Source organism: Dermacentor variabilis, chromosome 6 (assembly GCF_050947875.1).
Source record: "Dermacentor variabilis isolate Ectoservices chromosome 6, ASM5094787v1, whole genome shotgun sequence".
Classification (NCBI taxonomy): domain Eukaryota; kingdom Metazoa; phylum Arthropoda; class Arachnida; order Ixodida; family Ixodidae; genus Dermacentor; species Dermacentor variabilis.
Window position 1 is genome coordinate 120,069,575 of NC_134573.1, and position 12,871 is coordinate 120,082,445.

Here is a 12,871-nt window from a genome sequence, read left to right on the forward strand (position 1 = left end):
AGGGGGATAAAAAGACAAGAAGAGTGGAAGGGAGAGATAGAGATGGAGAGAGAGAAAGAGAGACGAGCATAAACAAGCCGCGTACACTATAGAGCGGAGGGGGAGGCGTTCTTAATGTATATCGTGAAGCCCCGTAGACCTCAGGAACCTTAGCAACGCGACTAAGGCCTTCAGCGCGGATGTTCTTTTAGAGCACTGACCTAAAGCTTTTAGTTCTGATAGTGGGCGATTGTCCAACTGGTCCAGGACTCTGCACAACGCTTGTCCCTGGGCACTATATCACGGGCAGACACAGATAATGCATGTGCCGCACCTGGGGCTGTTGGCCATTCCAATAAAGAAGGCATATGAGTTCGTAAATGCAACACCTACCCACAGACGGTACAGCATGGTCTGTTCACGTCGTGGTAACCCAAGCGGTAAATGCATCCCTGTATCCGGAGACAACGAGCGCGAGCGACCCATGTTGAAAACGTTCGAGTCCCAAAGGGGCAAAGCACAATCACGCGACACCAATCGAAGCCCAGCCGCAAAGTCTGTTCGTAAAAGCTGAATAAAAACACATTGACCACTTTCATGTGCAGATCGGGCGGCTTCGTCGGCGTAGTCATTCCCGCTGATGATGCAATGTCCTGAGAGCCATTGAATGATTGCGTTGTGTCCCTTGCCATGGCTGCCATGATATATCTGTCGGATTTCTGAGGCCAGTTGTTCATTGGGTCCGTGGCGCATTGGGCTTTGTATGCACTGAAGGGCTGCCTTGGAGTCACTAAAGACTGTTCATTGTTGCGGTTGTTCCTGATTAATGAAATCAAGTGCAGCATGGAGTGCCGCAAGCTCTGCGCCCGTCAGTGTGGTCACACATGAATTTTTTAATTTGATATCTTCAGCTTTTGCAGGGATGATGTCGACTGCAGCAGCAGAGTTGTTGCGTTTTACCGAACCATCAGCGTGGACATGTTGCCGAAATCTGTGCTCGTTGTGAATGTGTTCTAAAATTGCTTGCTTCAAAGCTTGCAACGGCACTCCGGCTTTCTTTTTGATCCCTGGAATTGTTATTTGCACTTGCGACCGGTGTGGACACCACAGTGGGTCTGATAATCGTGCAGTGGCCGTGAATTGTGATGGCAAGTAAGACTGAGGTCTTACGATACTCTTGGCAAATGTTGAATGTGGGCTCTTTGCTGGCAACCAAGCAAGATGATGGGAGGGAATCCGAGACAAGAGTCGGATGTGTGCCCTCAGGACATCTGTAGCAATGTAGCATCTGACAATGTAGCATCTGACAATGGCAAAAGTCGCAATCGATGACGTAGTTTTTGAGAGATCAAGATAAGCTCTGAGCGCTTGAGCTTCCCCACTCTGGAGTATGAGGATATTTGTAGAGCAAGTATTTCCTAGTACATGTAACATGTACCGCAGGAAATACTAAAATAGTGCTTTATGTAGTTGCAACATTGATGGTACTGTGGCGCCCCAGGACTTCCCGCCGAGAAACGCGAGAGGGTCCACAATGGCGACCAAACACTTTGTCATGTACGAGACGTGAGTGAGGGCTCCAAGGCAAGTCTCTATCAATGATGACGCCGAGAAATCGGTGCCTTCGTCTGTATGGTATGGTGTGGTGGTGATTAATACGCAAAGCATACGGGGCCATCGCATTGCGAGTAAAAGCAACGAGTGCGCACTTCTCAAGTGAAAGCTACAGGCTTTGCCTTCTTACTGTTGACACGACCATTGAAGCCTTCTGAAGTCGTGCGCGGACTTGTACACGTGTCACTCCTAAAGCCCGTATGCAAATGTCTTCTGCATATATGGAGAGCTGTACAGTTTGCGGTAACGTATCGGCGAGGCCAACGAGCACCAGGTTGAACAGGGTATATAGGGCTATAGGGCTTAGTACTCTCTCTTGCGGTACACCACGACTGGTATAGCTAGACGGTATTAGTCAGTCTTCAGCCAAATAAAGAAAGATCTTCCATTCAAATTGCTGCGTATCCAGCGAAAGGTGTGTCCACCACTCCCTACAGCTTATAAGGCGTCCAGAATTACATCATGATGTACATTGTCGTAGGCACTTTAACATCAAGGAATGAAGCCACAGTGATACGTTTCAGATGTTTCTGCTGCTGTACATACGTTACAAGGTCAATAAGGCTATCTACTGACGAGCGTCCGCACCGAAGGCCAGCCATTACCTCTAGTAGAGGCTGCAAAATTCCAAGTACCATTCTAACTGTTTAAAGATCATTCTCTCCATTACCTTGCCGACGCAACAGGACAGTGCTACTGGATGGTAAGATGACAATTCCAATGGAAATTTGCCAGGTTTGGAGGAGTGGAAAAGACCACTGCACTTCCACGTGGTAGGGACCCGGCCGTCACGCCAGGATGCATTGTATAAGCCAAGAAGTGCATCTCTGGCCTCTTGACCAAGGTTTGCAAGCGTAGAGTATGTGATGCCATCGGCTCCTGGCAGTGTGTCTCGGGCAGTTTTCGATGGTGCTTCATAGGGACCAGAGCAATTGGCACACTTAAAGTCAGTCGCACGGCAAGCATCAGCGTTGTGTTGCTCAGAGTATTTTGGGTACACGGTCGAATTTTTGTATATGCCACTGACATGCCCGATCTTCAAACAATTACGGCACTGATGTGGTCTTGGAATGAAATGCCGCACTGGATCATCAAAAATCCAATTTTCATGTGTGATGATAACCTTCCTCCCTTGAAGGTTACGTTCATACAAAGTGGTTCTCCTAGGCGACGGATTTCAATAATAATTGCGTCTTTTTAGGTGGGTATTAACCAAAATAGGCAGGGCCTTGTCGTTGATTTGACTCATCGGCATCATAAACCACACCTGATGAAGTGTCGCTGCCCTACGGTATTATCGTACGAACATTTACCTTGCCCAGCATTTTGACTGTACTCAAGATATCCAATGCTGCTCTGTTCGTGACATCAACCGCGAGAATGTTCTTACGGGTGTTAATTCTCACATCCGTAATCTCATTTGGAATAAGAGCCTCTAATGTGACAGATATGGCTTGCCTGTTTCGCCGATTCAGGTCATCCGTCGGCTCCTCGGGCAAGAAAAGGATGGTATGAGCCGTGTCATTGTTTCTTTGCCATCACCGTTGTTCTAGTTGAAAAAGAGCAAGCAGTGACGATTCTCCTTTTTCCTTTTTTTTTTCTTACTACAGTGAAGTAGTCACCGTCATCCGACACATATTCTTCTGAAGCAGAGCAGTACAGCAGGGTGCCCTCGCTGCCTGTGTGGTTCATGAGGTGATTGCGCTTCCTCGGAGCGCTTGACGCTGTGACGTCTCTCTCCTCCGAAAGTCTAGCTGACTCCGTTTCCATCGCCGAAGGTCTCGGGAGCGGCGCATCCTGAAGTCACGCAAAGATCATGGTAAAATTAGACCTTATAATTAATTGTTTGCTTGCTAGCTCACTTGTGGCGCTTATCCACAGCGGGGAATTGGCCACGAAGCCGGCGGTTAAAGGTTAAAAAGGGAAGGAAATAGTGAAAAATATAAACGGACAAGTAAACCAGGGTGAAGTATAACGTTCATGTTAATTAAGAAATAGATGAGAGCCGGGGAAAACAGGGTTCCACGCAAGACGTACTTCTTCGTCGTTTTCTCAAATTCAACCAATCTTCTTCATTAGGTCTAGGGAACGGCGCTATCATTTATGCTAGATACAAGGATATGCTAAGTAAGTTTAAGCTGAATTTTGGTATGCAACCTGCTCTAGTTAGCCAATGTTGCGCTAAATAAATAAAACTACCAGCAGATCATTCGTTAGCTATATGCGGTGCATTTGCATATGTGAATAAACTGCAGCTCTCTTTGCAACTACGCATTGCTACGGTAGGCCGTAATTGACGTTCAGCTTACCCGCGATTTAGGTTGACCCCTGTAACCTGGTTCATTTTGCTAGTTTGTCTTTGGTTACTTAGTTCGCTGTATTGATTCTCAATTATTTATCGCCGAGGAAAATGCACGAGGAAAATCAGGGGAAACGGGAGCCGATTCGTTCCGGTTTGATGCATGGTCCGCTTGGAGCACGACCGAGTTTGGTAAAGTCCAGATCGCTACACCTGCTGGCGCGGTCGTGACTCCAAGAATAGACACAGGGTGCCACTCGTCTGGGCTCTCGGCGCTCGTGTGTAACAGTGACTTCTGTCGATCCCTCACGTCGATAGGCGTAGAGAATAATGATGGGTGCCGGTCATGTCTGTCTCGAGGCCGCAACGGCGGCGCGAGCTCCGAATCCCGATTGAAGAGCGCATAGGGTTGGCGCAATTGATACACACTTCGATTCAACGTTGACTAACGGTTCGCATGGTTAGAATCACCACGCGAAGCATCGCGCGCGCTTTGTAATCGTTCTCTCTCTTTGCTCTATCAATATTGCTGCCACAACAATGACCCATTTTATAGTTTGCTTGCTTGCTTTCTTTCTTGCTTGCTTGCTTGCTTTCTTTCTTGCTTGCTTTCTTTCTTTCTTGGTTGCTTGCTTGCTTATCTCGACCACCATGCTACCTCCTAACACCAGCAAAGAATAAGCTCAATTCAATGGAAGCGCGGCGCCAGCTCGAATGGAGGGTAATGACTCACCCGCAAGGCGCCCGTGACAGATTATCCGTAGATTAGGAAACAGCTTAAGGCGCTTCGCGGACGAGTTTCTGCGCGTTCTCATTTATAACGTCGCGTGTGTGGTAGCGCCAGCGGTGTCGATCATTGACGACCTGCACCCCATGAGAACGCGGGACAGTGACAACATAGCAGGAAGTTCCTCATCGTGTAACACTAACATCGAATTGACTGGCTGCGCGCGCGCTTTTGAGCGCGTGGCGTCTTTCCTTTTGCCTTTCTTTCTACTTGCTGCCTTTCTTTGTTTTTTCTTCATAACGGGCGTCTAATGTTGCTCCATATTTTCCTTATAGCCGAGCGGAGAACTTCCTCAACCTACCCGTTGTGCCTTTACTTCTTGCGTTTTACATGAGTCCTGAACCCAAGAGCGAAACGCAGCTATTGGTATTAAGCCGTTCATCCAGAACGAAAGGTGTGGAGAGTGTTCTGGCCTGGAAAGTAAGTCTAGCAGGCGTAGGTTGCGTGACGCAGGCGTAGGAAAAGACTCATGTTTTTTTTTCCAAAGGAAGGGAAAGTTAAAGTGCTCCAGAACTGGCATGGAAAGCGTGCGAGGTACGATCGAAGATGAAATAAAGGGGGCGTGGTTTCTTCTGGTGACTGCCAGCTGCGATAACTTATAGACTCGCTGTCATTACTGATCTCTCGAATCGCGGCGCTAACGCGAAGGCGAAAAGAAAAAAAAAAGAGCAAGCGGCAGCTGGGGGAACTTAGTCGGACCGTGACGCCTGTTTGGATCGGACTGCTGGTACGATCTGTTGGGAACTCGGCGCTGACGCCCGTGGTTGTACCTGGGTCGCAAGCCCCAAGGGTAGCGTTGGCCTGGCGGCCTGGGGTACAACTGGAAGCATCCGAAGGTCCCGGCAAAGCATGAGTCGACTGGTAACAACGAAACAACTTGTTTATTTTAACATCGCAAAGAGTTGGTGGTCAGGTTTGACCGAAGTAGAGAGACGGGAGAGCACTTCACTCAACAGAAGAAATCGGAGCCCTCCTTTTGGCGTCCGGGGGCAGCTGTTTTTTATACTCTCGCAGTTGAGGGCAAGAAGGAACCCCTCAAAAGACGAGCACGTGAATGTACAATGGGCTAATGGTGACGCACACTGTCGTAGCGCTGCCGTAGCACCATGTTGAGCACGATCTCGTAGCACCCTGTCGAGCACGATCTCGTAGCACCCTGTTGTAGCGCTGCCGTAGCACCATGACTGTAATGAGAGGATGATCCCTGCTTTGGCATCGCCTGTTTCGGGCACAATGACTGGAATGAGAGGATGATCCCTGCTTTGGCATCGCCTGTTTCGGGCACAATGACTGGAATGAGAGGATGATCCCTGCTTTGGCATCGCCTGTTTCGGGCACAATGACTGGAATGAGAGGGTGATCCTTTGCGGTCGCATCGCCGCAGTCGCGCCTGGAAACACCTGCCGATGAGTGTTGCGGCGACGACGATCGGGCCAAAATGTCTGCCGCCCCGCCGCAGTCGCGCCGGCAAAACCACGTGTCGCAGGCGAAACGCAACAGACCGCCCCGCCGGGGGAAGGAGATCCCGATGGACAGGGGACTGCATCCGCTGGCCGGAGGGATGTCGCTCGATGATGCTCATAACCGAAGTCGGGCGTCCTTCGACGATTCTTGAGCGCAGCGCACAGAGAAGGCCTCGTTCTCTCGTTCAGGTTCGCACGGGACACTGCAAAGTGACTTCGGGAGAGTTCACATTTTTGTTCTCGTTCCCGGCAAGCGTTAGAACTACGCTGAAACTCAACCGCTCAGTCAGCAAGCACGGCACAACCCTCACTAAGCCCTGCCAGGCTCTTTCCCCTTTTTATACCACTGCCTAGTTCCTTACAGTAGTCTAGCATCACTCAGAACGCGTCCACAAATTGAAAAATTGCACTAGAAAGCATATCATCACTTTGAAACACTAAACAAAAAGCAATATGTTAATAAAAAAAAAATCCTGCCTCAGGAAGAAAAACATCAGTAACAAACAATTTTGAGGCTGATTCCTACGTTAGGGGCTTCGACTTAAGCCATCGGCGTTACCGTTGAGACTCCCCTTTTTGTAACGCACCTCAAAGGAATATTGTTGTAAAGCGAGGCTCCAGCGCAGGAGGCGGCCATTTTTGGGAGAGATGGTCTGCAGCCATTGGAGAGGGCAGTGATCCGTCTCAATGATAAACCTCGAGCCGGCTAGATAGCATGACAATTTCTGAACGGCCCACACGAGACACGCACACTCTTTCTCGGTGGCGCTATACGCCTGCTCACGACTGGACAGCTTACGACTAGCATACAGGACGGGGTGTTCTACTTCTCCATTTTCCCGTTGGCACAGTACAACGCCCATGCCTCGCTCACTAGCATCGCACTGAACAATGAACCCTTTTGTATAGTCTGGCGATCGTAGCACAGGCTGGCTTGTTAGGGCACTCTTTAGGGCGCTAAAAGCTCTTTCCTTTGTCTCGTCCCAGACGACTGTTTGAGGCTCTGTTTTTCTTAGAGCATCCGTCAGGGGAGCCGCGATATCAGAGTACCTAGGGATGTACCTCTGATAGTAGCCGGCGACACCCAAGAACGACCGAATATCGGTCTTGGTGCGCGGTTGCGGAAAGTCTCGCACAGCGGCCACTTTTATTTCAGAAGGGCGGCGACGACCCTGACCAATCACGTGACCGAGGTAGACAACCTCGGCCTGTGCTAACTGGCACTTAGGAGCCTTGACTGTCAAGCCCGCTTCGCGCAGGCGGGTTAGCACTGCCCGCAAGTGTGCCATATGCTCAGACCAGGATGCGGAGAATATCGCTACGTCGTCTAGATACGGTAAAGCGAATTCTTGCTGTCCCCGCAACACTTTATCCATGAGACTTGAAAAACAGTATGGCGCGTTCTTCAAACCAAAACTCAACACTTTAGGACGGAATGTTCCCATTGGTGAAATGAACGCCGCATACCTACTAGCCTCTTCTGTAAGTGGAACCTGCCAATAACCCCTGACAAGATCTAGGGTGGAAATAAACTGAGCGCTACTAACTTTCTCAAGGCGCTCCTCGATGTTAGGGATCGGATAGATCTGATCCTTAGTGATGGAATTAAGCCTGCGGTAGTCGACGCAAGGACGAGGTTCCTTGCCCGGTACCTCAACTAAAATCAAAGGGGAGGTATAATCACTCTCACCTGCCTCAATAACACCGAGCTGTAGCATTTTCTTTACCTCAGCCTCCATAATATCGCTCTGGCGGGGTGACACCCGATACGCCTTGGATCGTACTGGCTCTCTGGAGGTAAGTTCTATATCATGAGTAAGTACAGAAGTCCTACCAGGCCTCTCAGAGAACAGACCTTGGAACTCTTGTAATAGCTGGTGTAGTTCGGTTTTCTGCTCGGGCGACAGCGGTGCTTTACTGATAATGACTTGACCGGTGTCTTCCCTGTTCGTCACTGAGCCTAGTCCCGGAAGCTCGACCGGAAGCTCTTCAGGAACGTTTACCATCATGCACACCACTGCTTCCCTTTGTCTATAAGGTTTGAGCAGATTACAGTGGTAAACTTGCTGTGCTTTCCGCTTTCCTGGCAGACTTACCACGTAGTTAACGTCCGACAGTTTCTGAACAATTCGTGCTGGGCCCTCCCACTGCACGTCTAGTTTGTTGTTTAGCGATGTGCGCAATATCATGACCTCATCGCCAACCTCAAAACGACGGGCCCTGGCTGTCCGATCATAATAAACCTTGGCCCTCTGCTGGGCCTTTGTCATTGCTTCACCTGACAACTCCTGTGCCCTTCTTAAGCGTTCGAGGAGCTTAAGCACGTACTCCACCACGACTGGGTCGTCGCCCCTACCTTCCCACGATTCTCGAAGCATGCGAAGCGGAGATCGAAGCGAGCGACCGTACACCAGTTCAGCTGGCGAAAACCCCGTAGCCGCATGCGGCGCGGTCCTTAAAGCAAACATCACCCCAGGCAGACACAGCTCCCAGTCAGTTCGATGTTCAAAACACAACGCTCTCAACACGCGCTTCATGACGGAGTGGAGCTTCTCAACGGAATTCGACTGTGGGTGGTACACTGAGCTGTGTAGCAGCTTTACCCCACACCTTTCGAGAAAAGTTGTCGTCAAAGCGCTAGTAAACACTGTGCCCTGATCTGATTGGATTTCCGCAGGGAAACCAACTCGCGCAAATATGGACAGTAGTGCATTAACTATCTCAACTGAGCTGAGTTCTTTAAGCGGCACTGCTTCAGGGAACTTTGTCGCTGGGCAGATCACAGTCAAAATGTGTCTGTACCCCGTGGCTGTTACCGGCAGAGGTCCCACAGTATCAATAACGAGCCGTCTAAAAGGCTCCGTAATGATAGGTACCAATTTCAACGGCGCCCTTGATTTGTCCCCTGGTTTGCCCACCCGCTGACAAGTGTCACATGTCCTCACGAAATGGTCTGCGTCCCGAAAACACCCTGGCCAATAGTACTCATGCAAGAGACGGTCCTTAGTTTTCTTAACTCCTAGGTGTCCGGACCACGAACCCCCGTGTGACAAGCGCAACAGATCCTGACGATAGCATTGAGGCACGACCAGCTGATCGAACTCCACTCCTCTGCGGTCTAGATACTTCCGGTACAGGACTCCACCCCTTTCCACAAAACGCGCAGTTTTCCTGGCGATACCTTCTTTGACATTGCAGCGCACGTTTTCCAGGCTGCCATCCTTTTTTTGCTCGGCTATCAAAGCCGTCCGGCTGACTTTTAGCAACCTATCAAGTCCGTCTGACGTAGGCGCGATGAGCAAATCAGTAGATAGCTCTTCTAACTTTCCCGTGTCGGGCGTTTCCTCTCCAGTATCTGGCGCCTTTAACGTTACAGACTCAAGTTTATTCAGTTCGGGCGTGCTCTGAATATCAGCTTGCTGCGCCTCTGACCCTTTTTCGTTGTTTGATAACGTCGGCCCCGCAACTACCGCCTTTGCAGCGAGCTCCCGAACCTTCGATCTGGTTAAGGCCTGAACACTAGCTTCACCAAACAAAAGCCCCTTCTCGCGCAGGAGGTGATCGGACCTATTTGAAAATAGGTACGGGTACTGGGGGGGCAGCATAGATGACACTGCCGCCTCTGTCTCAAGCGCTCCGAAAGGTCCTTCAATAAGCACCTTTGCTACTGGCAGACACACGCTATGAGCTTCCACGGCTTGCTTGATCCATGCGCACTCGCCCGTGAACATATGGGGTTCTACGTAAGACGGGTGAACTACATCCATCGTAGCTGCGGAATCGCGAAGCACTCGGCACTCTTTCCCGTTCACGAGGAGGTCTCGCATGTAAGGCTCGAGAAGCTTCATGTTCTCGTCAGTGCTGCCTATTGAAAAAAACACAACTTTTGGTGTTGTTTCCGGACACTGCGCCGAAAAGTGACCCGGCTTCTGGCACGTATAACAAACGCGCGCTTGCCTCATCTCGAACCGCTTTCTGCGTTCGGCTTCGGCTGCTGCCGTCTCCTTAGGTTCGGTCGCACTGCTTCCACTCGCATCCGCACTACGCGTGTTCCCCTTTGCTCTCATGGGTGTGAACTTCGGCCTCTCAAACTTCGAGCCAAATTCACCCTTTTGACCGTCCTTAGCTCCGCGAGCCCGACGCGTCACAAACTCCTCGGCTAGCTCAGCGGCTTTAGCCACCGTACAAACGTCTGGCCTATCCAAGACCCAGTATCGCACGTTCTCCGGTAACCGGCTATAAAACTGTTCTAGCCCGAAACACTGCAGAACTTTATCGTGGTCACCGAACGCTTTCTCTTCTTTGAGCCACTCCTGCATGTTCGACATAAGCCTATACGCAAACTCTGTATATGACTCACTTCTGCCTTTCTCATTTTCCCGAAACTTCCGACGGAACGCCTCCGCAGACAGCCGGTACTTTTTTAGCAGACTCGATTTTACTTTGTCGAAATCCTCTGCTTCCTCTCTATCCAAGCGAGCGACTACGTCGGCCGCCTCGCCGGGTAACAAAGTGAGCAAGCGCTGTGGCCACGTTTCCCGAGAGAACCCCTGCTTCTCGCACGTTCGCTCAAAGTTAACCAGGAACAAACCAATGTCCTCTCCAAGCTTAAACGGCCGCATCAGGTCAGTCATTTTGAACAATACGCGTTCTCCTGCACCGTGTGCCTGACTTCCATTACGAGCGCGTTCCATCTCTACCTCAAGGCGCTTCATTTCCAAAGCGTGTTGACGGTCACGCTCTTGTTGCTCTCGCTCTTTCTGTTCTTTACGTCCACGCTCTTCTTTTTCTTTCTGTTCTTTACGTTCACGCTCTTCTTTTTCTTTTTGCTCTTTAAGTTCGCGCTCTTGTCTTTTTGCAGTCTCTCTCTCTTCAATGGTCTCAAGGCATTCCGACAGCTCGTCATCCTCAGCCTCTAACTCAAGAATAGCCTTTAGCAGTTCTGGTTTTCTTAGTTTGTCTGAGACATCCAGACCCAACTCTCTTGCAAGCTCCAACAATTTCGGTTTGCGCAACGACTTCAAATCCATGGCTGCTCTGAATGCTGCTTTCTCTACTGCTTACTATTGTCTTGCCGCAACTAACCCGGCAGCAACGACAACCACAATTACCAGCTCTGTTTCTGACACTAACAAAAGCCTGGCAAAGCTCAGAAGAAGAAAGTCCCGCACTCACCAAACCTCGCAGTCAAGAGTTCCGCGCAGTCGTTCCGCTGCAGGCAACCAGTCGTCACACAGGGCTCGTTGCACTGCTCCCGGATCGTCGTTGAGCTGCTCAGCATACAGTCAACTGCATCTCTTCGCTGCTGGCCTCCGTTGTCGCGATCTCACCGCTTGCAGACAGTTGTTTGAAGTCGGAGGCGATCTCACCGCTGCCAACCAGATGTTTGGATCGGACTGCTGGTACGATCTGTTGGGAACTCGGCGCTGACGCCCGTGGTTGTACCTGGGTCGCAAGCCCCAAGGGTAGCGTTGGCCTGGCGGCCTGGGGTACAACTGGAAGCATCCGAAGGTCCCGGCAAAGCATGAGTCGACTGGTAACAACGAAACAACTTGTTTATTTTAACATCGCAAAGAGTTGGTGGTCAGGTTTGACCGAAGTAGAGAGACGGGAGAGCACTTCACTCAACAGAAGAAATCGGAGCCCTCCTTTTGGCGTCCGGGGGCAGCTGTTTTTTATACTCTCGCAGTTGAGGGCAAGAAGGAACCCCTCAAAAGACGAGCACGTGAATGTACAATGGGCTAATGGTGACGCACACTGTCGTAGCGCTGCCGTAGCACCATGTTGAGCACGATCTCGTAGCACCCTGTCGAGCACGATCTCGTAGCACCCTGTTGTAGCGCTGCCGTAGCACCATGACTGTAATGAGAGGATGATCCCTGCTTTGGCATCGCCTGTTTCGGGCACAATGACTGGAATGAGAGGATGATCCCTGCTTTGGCATCGCCTGTTTCGGGCACAATGACTGGAATGAGAGGATGATGCCTGCTTTGGCATCGCCTGTTTCGGGCACAATGACTGGAATGAGAGGGTGATCCTTTGCGGTCGCATCGCCGCAGTCGCGCCTGGAAACACCTGCCGATGAGTGTTGCGGCGACGACGATCGGGCCAAAATGTCTGCCGCCCCGCCGCAGTCGCGCCGGCAAAACCACGTGTCGCAGGCGAAACGCAACACGCCACCATCGTTAAGGAAGACAAGAACACGCTTGATGTGGCAGAAAAATAACGTGCGCAGCCCCGAGGAGAGCTCGCACATGCTATAAACTGCGCTCGATATTTGCAGTACCTCTTATATACAGCTTTCCTGTTCCGATCCTCGTCTTCGCTGGAACTAGAAATGAACGGGAAAACATGGCGACCTAGACTGAGAAACAAGATGCAAGAAGGTCAGCTAGGCGCTGATCCAGTTTGCTACCCTATACTGGGAAAGGAGTTCAAGAGATAAATGAGATAGAGAGAGAGAGAGAGAGAGAGAGAGAGAGAGAGAGAGAGAGAGAGAGAGAGAGATGAAGGAAGACACTACCTGTGTTTGCACAAAGGGCTACCCTCCACGCCTATACAATCAGTCACTGAGGCCCGTTGCTGTCATAAATGGTAGTAATGGTAGCTTTCCTTTGTGAGCCATCGGCGCATGAGGCATTTGTCCAACAATGTTTGTCTCTGACTATTGTCTAGAGTCCAACCGGTTTAACAGAGGCTGATGAATGCTGCGCTCGATGTCATAACGAG